The sequence below is a fragment of the Malus sylvestris genome, chromosome 17 (genome assembly GCF_916048215.2).
Source record: "Malus sylvestris chromosome 17, drMalSylv7.2, whole genome shotgun sequence".
NCBI lineage: Eukaryota > Viridiplantae > Streptophyta > Magnoliopsida > Rosales > Rosaceae > Malus > Malus sylvestris.
Window position 1 is genome coordinate 31,793,964 of NC_062276.1, and position 13,342 is coordinate 31,807,305.

The 13,342-nt window shown below is 38.7% G+C and overlaps 1 pseudogene; it reads left to right on the forward strand.

Moving 5' to 3' along the window:
* The first annotated feature begins 351 nt into the window (after positions 1-351).
* Positions 352-2,104, forward strand: LOC126611971 (remorin-like; annotated as a pseudogene).
* The last annotated feature ends 11,238 nt before the right edge of the window (positions 2,105-13,342 follow it).

The window sequence follows — 13,342 nt, forward strand, 5'->3', positions numbered from 1 at the left end:
TCTTCTTTATCACGCTGCATAAATGAACACCCCACAACAAAACCATGATGGCTAGATTCGGCTTGGTGCTCATATTGCATAAGCAAGTTTGCAAATTCAGCTTCTACGTTGTTCATTTCTGCATCCACATTGTCAAGGCTTACTTGGTATTGTGCCATCTGCATTGCCCTGCTACGCCTTCTTTTATCACCCATTAATGAGATATTAAGGATTTTTAGGAAACAAAAACACTTTGAAAGTTGAAAGATTGGTGAATATGTTATGTAATGGTTTGATATTCAACTTGTGTTTATATAGAGGATGATTGAATGTTTTCCTTTCATGTGTGTAGGTTTGTGTTTCATGCGTTTCATGTGTTTTGTATGTATTTAGTCTATGTTTCGTGTGTGTCATGTGTTTCACATGTTTTGGTGTGTTATACATCTCTATCATTTGTTATGTATTTCATGTGTGCCATGTGTTTCACATATTTGGTGTGTTATACATCTCTATCATGTCTTTTATATGTGCTTCATATGTGTTTTGTGCGTTTCATGTATTTTGTGTTTATGCATCTCTACCATGATTTCATATTCTTCTGTAGTGTTTCATAAGTTTCATGTATTGATCTAGTGATTTTTCAAAATTTATCGGAATTTAAATATTTTTAGGTTAAAATGTTCATAAAATTAATTTAGGATAGTCTATTAAAATTTTAGGTGAGAAGGGTTGGAGCAGAAAAGTTGTTTCTGGGCTAAAAGCTAAAAAATTTAGGTTTTAGGCCAAGGGTTGGAGATGGGCTTATATAATGAGATTTTAAATAAAACCCATAATTTATTGGATTAAAAATATTAAAGATGAACTATACTCTCTGTTTATACCATACTTAGGGCCTCTGTATTTAGATCTCGTATAAATACTCGGGGGACTCAAATGTAATTATGTAATAAATGAAGGGACAAATATGTAATAAGTGCCCTTATTCTATAAAAGGACCCATCACTTTCCTCATTAAGGGAGGCCAATTCTTAGGTCATGGGAAGAGCTCTCACTCTCAGAAACTCTCACCTTCTCATCCTCAATCCTTTCAGAGAAATACAATATAAGTGTGGACGTAGCCCAAACATTGAGGTGAACCACAATACATCTTGTGTTTTTTACTTTCTTGTAGATTCACGGTTGGATTTAAGTTGTTCTAAGACCCCTCAAGTTTTGTGCATCAACATTTGGCGCCGTCTGTGGGAAACGATACGAAAAGTTGTGTCGGTTCTCTTTCATTTTTTCACCTCCGCCGTGAATCTGCAAAATCTGCACACAAAAAAACCCAGGAAACCAAATACTTTCTCTCTCTAGAAATTTACTCTTCAACTTTCTCTCTCACTTCATCTCTTCACGTCGTCCTTACATCAGTCACCCTCAGATCCTCCACCTGCTCCGACCTGGCTCCGGTGGAGGAAGAGAAGCCGGTTGTGGAAACTCCAAAAGATCCTGAGTCCTACGAGGACAAATCTGAAATTCCACCACCACCTCCTGAAAACAAGGCTGAGCCTGACGAGTCCAAAGCTCTTGCTATTGTTGAGAAGACTTCTGAACCTGCTATAGAAGAGAAAAGCAATGAGGATTCCGTCAATCGGGATGCTGTGCTAGCAAGAGTTGCAACAGAAAAAAAAAAAGCTATCACTTATCAGAGCATGAGAAGAAAGTGAAAAATCAAAGGCAGAGAATAAAGCTCACAAGAAACTATCTGCCATCGGTTCATGGGAAAACACCAAGAAGGCAACTGTGGTGGCTGAGCTAAAAAAGATCGAGGAACAATTGGGGAAGAAGAAGGCCGAGTATGTGGAACAGATGAAGAACAAGAGAGAGATATATCAAAATGTGCATGAAAAACATCTTCGTTCATGTCGTTCGAATGCCGGGAGAGTGAGTCGGAGAGACCGCCTTTACATCGTGTATATGGGATATGCAGCCGCCTTTTCAACAACTAGTGATGATGATATTTCATCCCTAAGGGATGATCATGCTCAGCTCTTCAATTCTGTCGTAACAAGGAAACCAAATGCAGTGGTGCACACTTATAAGCATGGTTTTTCAAGATTTGCGGCTCGTCTCTCGGATGAATAGGCGCGATCCATGCTTCAAAGCCTGGAGTTATATCTATTTTTCTAGATCCCATATTGAAACTCCACACTACTCATTCCTGGGATTTCCTCAAGTATCAAACTGCTTTAAAAATCAACTCAAATCTTAACTCTAACAACCATGATGCCGCGAACGGAGTTTCATTAGTTACCGCTGATGGATCTGACACCATTATCGGTATTTTGGACATAGGGAATGTGTTGATTGCCGAAGCAAAGCCCCACGATGGGCTAGGGTCAACCTGGGAATATTTATTTGCATGCAGTGCTCAGGAATTCATCAGAGTTTTGGGGTCAGGAAAGAACGATCAAGTAGGGAAGACTGACATGGCAGTGGCGTCTGCCGCCACGTTGGTAGCTGCTCAATGTGCTGAGGCTGCGGAAGCTATGGGAGCTGAGCATGACCATCTTACTTCAGTGGTCAGCTCCGCCGTTAATGTTCATTCACATGATGATATTACCATCTTCACTGCAGCTGCTGCGACAGAAGAAGTTTAGAAGAAGTTAGACAAGAAAATGAAGGAAGAAAGGTTTAGGTTGTGAATCTAAATGAATCCGTGCTGGTGGTGGGTTTGGTCGATAAAATGGTAGAGAATGAGGTCCTCAGTATTCAAAAAATGAAAAGCAACAAAGAAGATGCCTACACTTTCATCATGCATGTTCCCATTTTCTGAGAAAACAAAAGCAAAAGTGGAATAAAGGAAAAAGAGGAAAGAGGAAAGCACTTGGATAAGTATACTGACCTTTTACAGCTAGTGTACACCAGTTGGTGTTTAGATCTCATGCTGTATACTGACCCTTCATCATGCATATTCCCATTTTGAAAAACCCATCCGGAGAACATGCAAAAGTATCAAAGTATGAGAAACCATGCCAACTGACCAAACTTGCCTTCACGTGAAGTTTTCTTCCAACAGCTGGACCGTTGAGGTTGATATGAAGGGAGAAATCTTGCTGTCGCCAAGTCCCAGCAGTTCTTTTTTGAATGATGTAATTTATTTTTCTTATCTTTCAGAGACATTTGTATAACCCCATCATAGGGTAATAATAATAAAAATAAATAAAAAAAGGACAAGCCCAAAATAATGGGTTGGAATGTTATGTGGAGGGCAAAGGTCCATATGCCCAAAAGAGCCAGGCCTTTTATTATCACCAACTAGGTGATCAAAAGTACGTCCAGTACTACAAAAAATTATTCGGCAGTTTACCGCTATTACCACCAACCAGGTGATCAAAAGTACGCCTAGTACTCCAAAAATTATTCGGCAGCCTGCCGCTATTATCACCAACCAGGTGATCAAAAGTATGCCCAGTACTCCAAAATTATTCGGCAGTCTGCCGCTATTATCACCCGCTAGGTGATCAAAAGTACGTCAAATACTCCAAAATTATACATGACTATCATTCATGTCAATCATACATAAACATTCATGAGCATCACTTATGACAATCATACATAAACATTCATGACCATCATTCATGTCAACATTCATGAGCATCACCCATGTCAACATTCATGAGCATCACTCATGTCAATCAGCTTCGAAAGCTTCATTTACAGAGCTCTAGCTTTAAAAGCTTCATTTACAAAGCTCCAGCTTCAAAAGCTTCACTTGCAAAGCTTTACCTACAAAGCTTCAGTGCAGAGTATACAAATACCACCTCTAAACAACCGCCACTTCAGCCCATACATGGATTCAATTTGAAGTCTCCAGCCAGTAGACTCTATTGACCGAAGACTTGGGGGACTACATTATGTACCATATATTGGGCCTCAACTGGGCCTCATGAAAAATACTTGGGGGACTCTAGCCCATTATTTATGTATTGACGAATGAGCCCTTATTTTATAAAAGTGACTCCATCACCATCATTAGAGAGCATCAACTCTAGCCTATTATTCATATGTTGATGAGCAAGCCCTTATTCTATAAAAGGGACTCCCTCACCATCATTAGAGAGCATCGCCGCCTACTGAGCAACCGCCTCGCCGCGAGCATTAACTCTAGCCCATATTTATGTATTGAAGAGCGAGCCATTATTCTATAAAAGGGACCCCCTCACATTCAACGCCACAAGCCGAGCCAACCAAGGCAACATAAGCCACAAACAGAGTAGCCTCGCAACATGTGCTACTTCTAGTTGAGCATCATTTCAGATTGAGCACCGCCTCATATCGAGTATCAATCCTAGACAACATATAGTTACTTCGGCCCACACATGGACTGAATTTCAAGTCTCCAGCCAAAAGACTCTCTTGACTGAAGACTTGGGGGACTACTATTTGTACCATACTTAGGGCATCCGTATTTAGATCTCGTATAAATACTCGGGAGACTCAAATGTAATTATGTAATAAATGAAGAGGCAAACATGTAATAAGTGAGGAGCCCTTATTCTATAAAAGGACCCCTCACTCTCCTTATTAAGGGAGACCAATTCTTAGGCCATAGGAAGAGCTCTCTCACTTTCAGAAGCTCTCACCCTCTCACCCTCAATCCTCTCAGAGAAATACAATATCAGTGTGGACGTAGCCCAAACATTGAGGGTGAACCACGATACATCTTGTGTTCTTTACTTTCTTGCAGATTCACCGTCGGATTTACGTTGTTCCAAGACCCCTCCGGTTTTATGCATCAACACTCTCCAATATATATATATAGGGTGCGTGTGTGTGTGTGTATAATACATGGGTACGTTCATCAAAACTAACCAAAAAATTATTGTACCAAAACATGGGTACATTCTTCAAAAAAAAAAATATGATATTATTAAATTTCTTCTATTAAACTTGACATGGATACATTCTCAAATCAACAAAATAGAATGTACCTATATAAGTTTTTAAAAAAATAGATTAGAGAAAAGATTGAATGAATTTTATATAAAAAAATATGGGTACATTTTATATTAAAAAAAGGGTACATTTTTCATATAACAAATTGGTATATTCAAGAATGGGTACGTATAAGATTAAAAAATTAAAAATTTAATTTAATGGGTACAAAACTTATTATAATTATAATTTTTTATATTTTGGAAATGTTTGAATTGAAAATTAATTAGGAGTTTAATAAGGATGTGAGTATTAAAACTCTAAATCAATTACTATTTTTTATTATAGAAATCATGTAACTTACATGTAATTCATTAATATATTAATGCTAGGGACTTTGATCAAAATCTAAAAACTGATAAGGTCTTAGTCAATGAACATTAGAAACTAGGGACCGGATACTAATTTTTCCTATATTTTTTTTAGTTTTATATTATAAATTCATTGAATCCAATGGTTAAGATCTAATTTGATGAAAACCAACAGTAAAAAAAAAATCTAATGGTCCAAATTTAAATCAACAGCTAAAGTAATTAAAAAAAAGTTCTTTTTTGTTTTTTGTAACGACCCGTCCCCAAATGTTACAATTTTTATTATTTTAAAGCAAGAATTTACAAAAATGGCCTTCGAGGCAAAACCATTGACTTTTGTTGACCACCTTGTCGTGTCACGTAAGATTTTCTTAGCGTACGCTTGTAGCATCCGTCTTTACGGACGCGTGGACACAAGTGGGACGTAATTCAGTAACGAAGGTTTTACGAAGCTTGAAACGGTGAAGGCATTTTGGTAATTTTACAAGTTGAGATATTCTCCACCTTGGGCCACTCCTAGAGTGACACGTGGCAGATTCATCCCCACTTTCTGGGGTGTTCCATTGCCTGTGACCTATCTCTCTTTCTCTATAATTTTCTCATTCTTTCTCTCTCTAGAACTCTTTACCTCTCCCATTTTTCTGCCATTCATGTGCCTTGTCCCCTCACCCTCACCCCCAGCTCTCATTTCTCATCTCAGCTCTCTTTCATTCCCTCACCCATTCTCTGTGAACAGACATACACATACACACATGCACCACTGCAACGACTAGACCACCCCACCGTGGGTCACACTTCGGCGACCCCATCACATTCAAGACATCCCCGTTATGATCTTCGACCAGAAAAAGTCAATCTCTTCCATTCTCTCAATGCACAGTGGTATCCCCACTGTTTTGGATACTACTCTGGCGAGTTTTTGCCACCTTCAACCAAGGTAAGTTCGAGGAGCACCCTAAATCTTATGGATTGCGGTGTGGGATGACTTTTTAGAAGTTTTAAGAGTTTTTGTGACATGTAAACGCAAAGAACGTATATGGGAGTTTTTCCAGATTTCTTTGACGAACCCGAGAGTTTACAGGGCATTCCCGCCACTTTCCGGCCACGACTGTGAATCAAAGTGGTATGACTCGAAGCTCCATCCTCATAGCTTTATTTTGGCATTTAAATGGTGAGTTTTGTATGAGAACTGGAACCAAATGGATATGTGGAAGTCTCCAACCGAATTTTGGCCTTCCTCTTCATCAAATTTGGCAAGTGCAACCTGCGAGTCTTATCGGGTTGACCCGACCCACAAACTAAAACCAACCCAAATCAGTGCGGGCCCAATTAAGTAATCCTGCCCAAACCTTAGGCCATGTATCAGGCCCAACCAGCTTTAACTGGATCTAACCCAACCCAATAACCCATTAATCCTAGCCCAGGCCCAACCTAGCAACCCAAGCCCAGTAACCCTAACCGGATCAGACCCAAGTCCAAACCCGTTGACTCGACCTGACTTTTTGTTGACCGGTCAACGTTGACTTTTGGGTTGACTTTTTTGGATTTCGGTCAGGACCTCTCCTAGGCTAATTTCAACATCCTGATTCCAAATCCGATGTCCGTTTTCCCAAATTTGACCGTTTGAATAGAGTTTTACTAAATGGCCTCTATATGTATTTAGGTGCATCGATGGGAAGTGACTCAATTCACACTTCATGATTTGAATATGTTTTATATTATGCTTTACAAATTTCTATATTTACGGTTTACGAGATATTTATGTTTTATTGCACTTACGTTTTACGAAAGGTTATGAATTATTAGATTTTCCTATATGAAACTCTATGGCTTATGAATATGACTTATATTACAGTTTTCAAATATGAGTTACAAATTATGGGATTTTCGTATATGAAATTCTATGGATTCACGAATATGATTAATTTTACGAATTTTATGAATATGTGCTATCATGGATTGATGAGATAAGGCTTTGAGCTTTTGAGCTCTGGATTTGATATGAGTTTTTGAGATATGTTTTCGGTGCTTATCTAATGGGTTATCATACAGCACATCCACACAACACGGGTATAGATGTCTATGGCCATAGGACACAATTGAGGATATTTATATATATGTTCCTCTCTGGCGTAACCCGGAGTTATAAAGCTTCACCTTCGGATGATGGGGCCTACCATATTTCTTCACTGGCGTAACCTAGTATTATACAGCTTCACCTTCGGGTGATGGACAGGTACTGCCTTCTGGCGAATGAGGAGTTAATGATATTGATGATATACCTCCAGCTTCACTAGCCCGAGGCTAGTGTCAGCGTGTGTGATGTTATGCATTCCTTCTTCAGCGTAACCTTGAGTCGTACAACTTCACCTTCAGGTGATGGGGCTTACCATGTTTCTTTATTGGCGTAACCCACTGTCGTACAGCTTCACCTTTGGTGATGAACATGTACTACCTTCGGGTGACTATGATACCCTAGAGAGTACAGTATTGATGAGATTTATAAATTTACCTTCGGGCGATGATTGCATCGTTATTGAGCATGGTTTTACTCATACTTGTTTTAAGAACAATTTCGTGGCATGCTAGGGTTTTTAGAAAACTCTATTATGTAGTATTATATATGTTTTTAAAACAGGGGGTTAGCACTCACCCTTTCAGGTGTCGGTCAGCACGTGCCTACCCTAATATTTAAGGATATCAGAGTTGTGGCGTGTCATGTTTCTTATTCATTCATAGTGTTTCACGAGTTTCATGGTGTCGATTAGTGATCTTTCAATAGACTTTTTATATTAGCACCTCACAAAATGTTGAATGCACCCCACATTAAAATTTAATATTAAATGACTTATTTACCCCACTATGCAATGACAATTTTGACCTTATTAGGTTTTTTTTTTTTAATTCTAAATACACCTCAAATCACTTTTAGCGTATTATTTCTCTTCTTCAACTATCAAAACCCTTCCCACCCTCCATTGTCGAACAAAACCCTAACCAATGAAACCACATTATTGTGTAGTGGTGATTTTTTTATCCCGTTTGCAATGCCTTTCATTCCTACCTTTATGTGTATTAGGAGATGATGAGGCCACAAATCTTCCTGAGATTGCTATTGGTTTAGTCAATGACAATCACTTTATACAAGTACTGAGAGTTGAGTTACTTTTTTTGCAACATGGAATGTTGTTTTTGAAATTTAATTGACTCCTTTTGTTTTGTACAGCTACATTTGGCACTAGGACATCCCATGCCACCGGTTGCACAAAATTGGCATACTCTTGCAGAACGCTCAACACCTTTACGCCACAACCAAGATCGTGTGGAACAATTAAAGCTATTACTAGGACTAAATAATATAGCCACCACCGAAACGATCTGTCTTGATTATGACTGAGTTATGTTTCAGAAATTGAACTGAAATATATTGATTGCCAGGCGAGAGTACATTTTAAAAAACAAGACTTTTTTTTAATGATGATTTTCAACTCGGCAGTAGTGAATTTTAATGGTGCTTTCTTGCACTATACTAAGATGTTTTCTTGCAATTCGAATTGGTTCGACCGAAATATGCACAAGAAAATGGAAACAACATGGTAGCTTTGAAATTACTATTATTATTATTGAAAAAGTTCAAATGAATCTAAACATTTTTCAAATCATTCATTTTGAAATCATTCGGCAAACTAAACGTTCATATAATTTGAAATCATTCAACAAACTAAACGTTCAAATGTTTAGATTTAGTTCCTAAAAATTAAAAATGAGTGTTATAAGATTTGAGAAATGTGGGGTGTATGTAGAAAATATAAGGTGTATATTGAGAATGGGGTGTGAGGGTATTATGGGGAAGTATGTGGGGTGTATTAAGATAATTTATAAGTGAAAAAGCAAATGTGATGTGTATTAAGTATGTGAGGTTTATTCAACAATTTGTGGAGTGTTAATATAATAAGTCTTTCAATATTTATTGAAATCTAAATATTTTTAGGTTAAAATGTTCATAAAATTAAATTAGAATAGTCTACATAATTTTTTTTTTCTTTTAAAATAGTTACTTTAAGAAAAAAATTAGCCTAAATTCATTCTTTAATGATCTGGGGATAAATTTTAACCTAGAAGGGTTGGAGCAAAAAAATTGTTTCTGGGTTAAAACCTAAATTTTCTGGGCTAAAACTTTTAGGTTTTAGCCTAAGGGTTAGAGATGGTCTAAAGGGCCTAATATATTTTTCATTAGTTGCGTTAGTAGGTTAGAAATTTATTGTTAGGGGGAAGGGGAATCGATAGGGATTGAACCTGCACAAAGGTGCATAGGCCTGAATGCTTTCCATCTGCTTCTTTATTTGTACTTAGTACTGAGTTATACGGAAAATAAATGTATAAGTTGAAAATAAAAATAGTTGTGAAAATCAAATTTAAGAGCGAAAACACATGTAGCATTAAATCCGAACTCTTTTTTTATAACAAAAGTACCCTATATTCGGTGAAAAGAGATGAAACAAGGTTTGTATATATCTTAATATTTTTTTTTAAAATGGATAACTGGTGGCAAGCCACAATTATCCACCCCTTCCGAGAGCCAGGAAGACTCACAAAGGCATTTCACCCTCCCCTGGCCACAAGTCTGGCTTCCACACTATATATCTTAATATTGGACTTGGCCTGTTTCTGGACGGAGCTTCATTTTTGTGTACCAAGTCCATTAGAGCAACTCCACCCATGGAGCTCTCCCCCTTGGCAATCCACTATTGAATCCACCCTATTGAACAGTAACTACCTTTAATGAATAGTAACTGCCATTAATGAACAGTAACTGCCATTAATGAACAGTAATTGCCATTTGCGTCTCCACCCTTGGAGCCCTCCCCCCTCGCAATAGGCAATAAAATATTAGTTTTTTTGTTTGTTTAAATAATACAAAATAAAATTATTTGTAATTTCGGATAAGATTTTTTAAATCGTTCTTGTTGCGCCTCGTGTCATTTTATAAAAAAAAAACAATTATTTAGCGATGGAGTTCGATAAGATTTTTATCCAATGTCATGGTACCACATGTCGTTATCTTTTGAGAATCTTTGACGATAGATTTCGATCGGATTTTAACTCGTTCAAAATTGCGCCACGTGTCATTATCCGAAAAGATAATTATTGGAGATCGATTTCGATAAGATTTTTATCCAATATGATCGTGCCACGTGTCATTATCTTTTCAGAATCTTTGAGGATATATTTCGATCAAATTTTTAACGAATGACGACATGCCATGTGGCCTCATCTACAATCCAATCCTTTCTGAATCGTCCATCTAATCCACCATCCATCCTCACAAATCTCACACCAATTTTCTCAACATCTCTATCTCATTATTCATAGTTTCTGCTTCTTGTTCACCATCCATCCTTACAATGTCTTCTTCTTCATCAAGGATGATGTGGGAAATCGATCAGCAAGAGGAAGAATTGTTTAACCAATATGAAGGAATGTTCAACCTTCAGATAGCCGAAAATGAGATGGAAGAGGATGAGGAGCGTAGAAGGAGAGATGACGAAATAAGAATGGCCAGAGCCTTACATTCCCGTCGAGTCATCCAGACTGTTACTCAGATATGCAGGCCCAGCCATTCAAGAAACCTTGATAGAAGCAGGCAACAACGGGGTGAAGAGCTGTTGGACGATTACTTTGTCCATAACAGTGCATTTCCTGATACGTACTTCAGACGCCGTTTTAGAATGGAACAACATTTGTTCAACAGAATCATGACTGATGTTTGCAACCATGATTCTTACTTTGTGCAAAAGAAGAATGTTTGTGGTGTTATGGGTCTCCTGCCTGAGCAAAAAATCACTGCTGCGTTGCGGATGCTTGCATATGGAGCATCTGCAGACCAAGTGGATGAGATAACGAGGATGGGGAAATCAACCATTCTTGAGGCCCTGATGAGGTTTTGCAGAGCAGTTGAATCTTTGTACACCCCTGAGTACCTCCGAAAACCTACTCACATGGACTTGCAAAGGCTTCTGAAGAAGGGCGAGATGCGAGGTTTTCCTGGGATGATAGAAAGCATCGATTGTATGCACTGGACATGGAAAAATTGTCCAAGTGCATGGCAAGGCGCATATGGGGACAGAAAATGAGCAAAATCTATCATTTTGGAGGCAGTGGCATCTTTTGATACATGGATATGGCACGCATTTTTCGGGGTTCTGAGGGCTCAAAATGATCTCAACGTCCTTGCCCAATCCCCAGTGTTCAACGACGTCCTACAAGGAAAGGCACCAAAAGTCACGTACGTCATCAACGGACGTAGGTACGATGGGCCATACTACCTAGCTGACGGCATTTACCCACGGTGGGAAACATTTGTCAAAACAGTGCCACGTCCGTGAAGTGCAAAGGAAAAACACTTTGCAAGCTGTCAAGAGGGGTGCAGGAAGGATGTGGAGCGTTGTTTTGGTATCCTTCAAGCTTGTTGGGTGATCGTCAGGTGTGCTGCCAGAATGTTCGATGTAGAGTCACTTCGATCCATCATGATGACGTGCGTCATTCTTCACGACATGATTGTGGAAGATGAGTTCGATTATGATGCGGTTGATGAATATGAGCCAGAGCCAGACACGATGAACAATTTAAGAACAAGAATATATTGTGCACATGATGCCACCGAAGAACCCGTGCAACACGAGCCATTAGAAAGGGATGGACGTTACAATGAAATGGTCATTCAACAATATACTGCACTTCAAAGGTCATTTATGCACAATGATCGGCAAATTGACTTGATAGAGCACCATGGGCATTGAAACAAGCTGAAGATACATAAGTTTATTTAGTATGTTTGTTTGTATTTGGTGTGTTTATGTAATTTTATTTGGTGTGTTTTTTGTAGTGAGTTTTTTATTATTTCGTATGTTTATGTAATTTTATTTAGTGTGAATTATTTGATATGTTTATGTAATTTTATTTGGTGTGTTTTTTGTAGTGAGTTTTTTATTATTTCGTATGTTTATGTAATTTTATTTAGTGTGTTTATGTAATTCCAATTGGTGAGTTTTTTAGTTTTATTTGGTGTGCTTTATAATTTCATTATACGTGAACAATTTGATGAATAAAGATTCTATTATTAGGATAAATATATTACGAAATTAAATACATGTACTCTCACTTTAAATAAAGTACTAACTTCAATAAAATGGAAACAACATAAATAATAAATTACAACCCAAAGTGATTGGAAAACTATGGGCTCCGATTACAAAAAGTACCCTATTCATCATCACTTAACCAATCTGTGGTGCTAGGATCATCTTCTCTTGTTGTGCTAGGACCATCTTGTCTTGATCTCGCTTCTCTTGCACGCCTCATTTGCACCACATCCGCTTTCTCCGACTGCCAAAAATATTTAGAATTTGGAGACATCCATTCTAAACGCGTGTTCATAATGTCACGATCTCGTTGTGCAATTCTTTCTTCTCTAAGCAACTCCCTTTCTTGCCTAAGTAGCTCTTTTTCCCTCTGTTCAGCTTGAAATGCTTGTTGAATAGCTGCAGCTTTTACCTCATCTCTAGCCTTTTCAGCCTCATATTTCGCCAATTCCCGCGCCAACGTCAATTCACCTTGACGAGCAAGTTCTTGCATGTACTTTCCATAATCATTCTTGGAAGCACTCCATTTCCTCTTTGAAGCCTTCTTACCTTGAGGCCTAATTGGATAACGGGTCGTGTAACATCCCACATCGCCCAGGGGAGTGATCCTTAAATGTATATTCCCATCCCTACCTAGCACGAGGCCTTTTGGGAGCTCACTAACTTTGGGTTCCGTAGGAACTCTGAAGTTAAGCGAGAAGAGGGCTAGAGCACTCTCAGGATGGGTGACCCACTGGGAAGTTGCTCGTGAGTTCCCAGAAACAAAACCGTGAGGGCGTGGTCGGGGCCCAAAGCGGACAATATCGTGCTACGATGGTGGTGCGGGCCCGGGAAGTGATCCACCCCGGGCCGGGATGTGACAATTGGTATCAGAGCCTAACCCTGGCCGTGGTGTGCCGACGAGGACGTCGGGCCCCTAAGGGGGGTGGATTG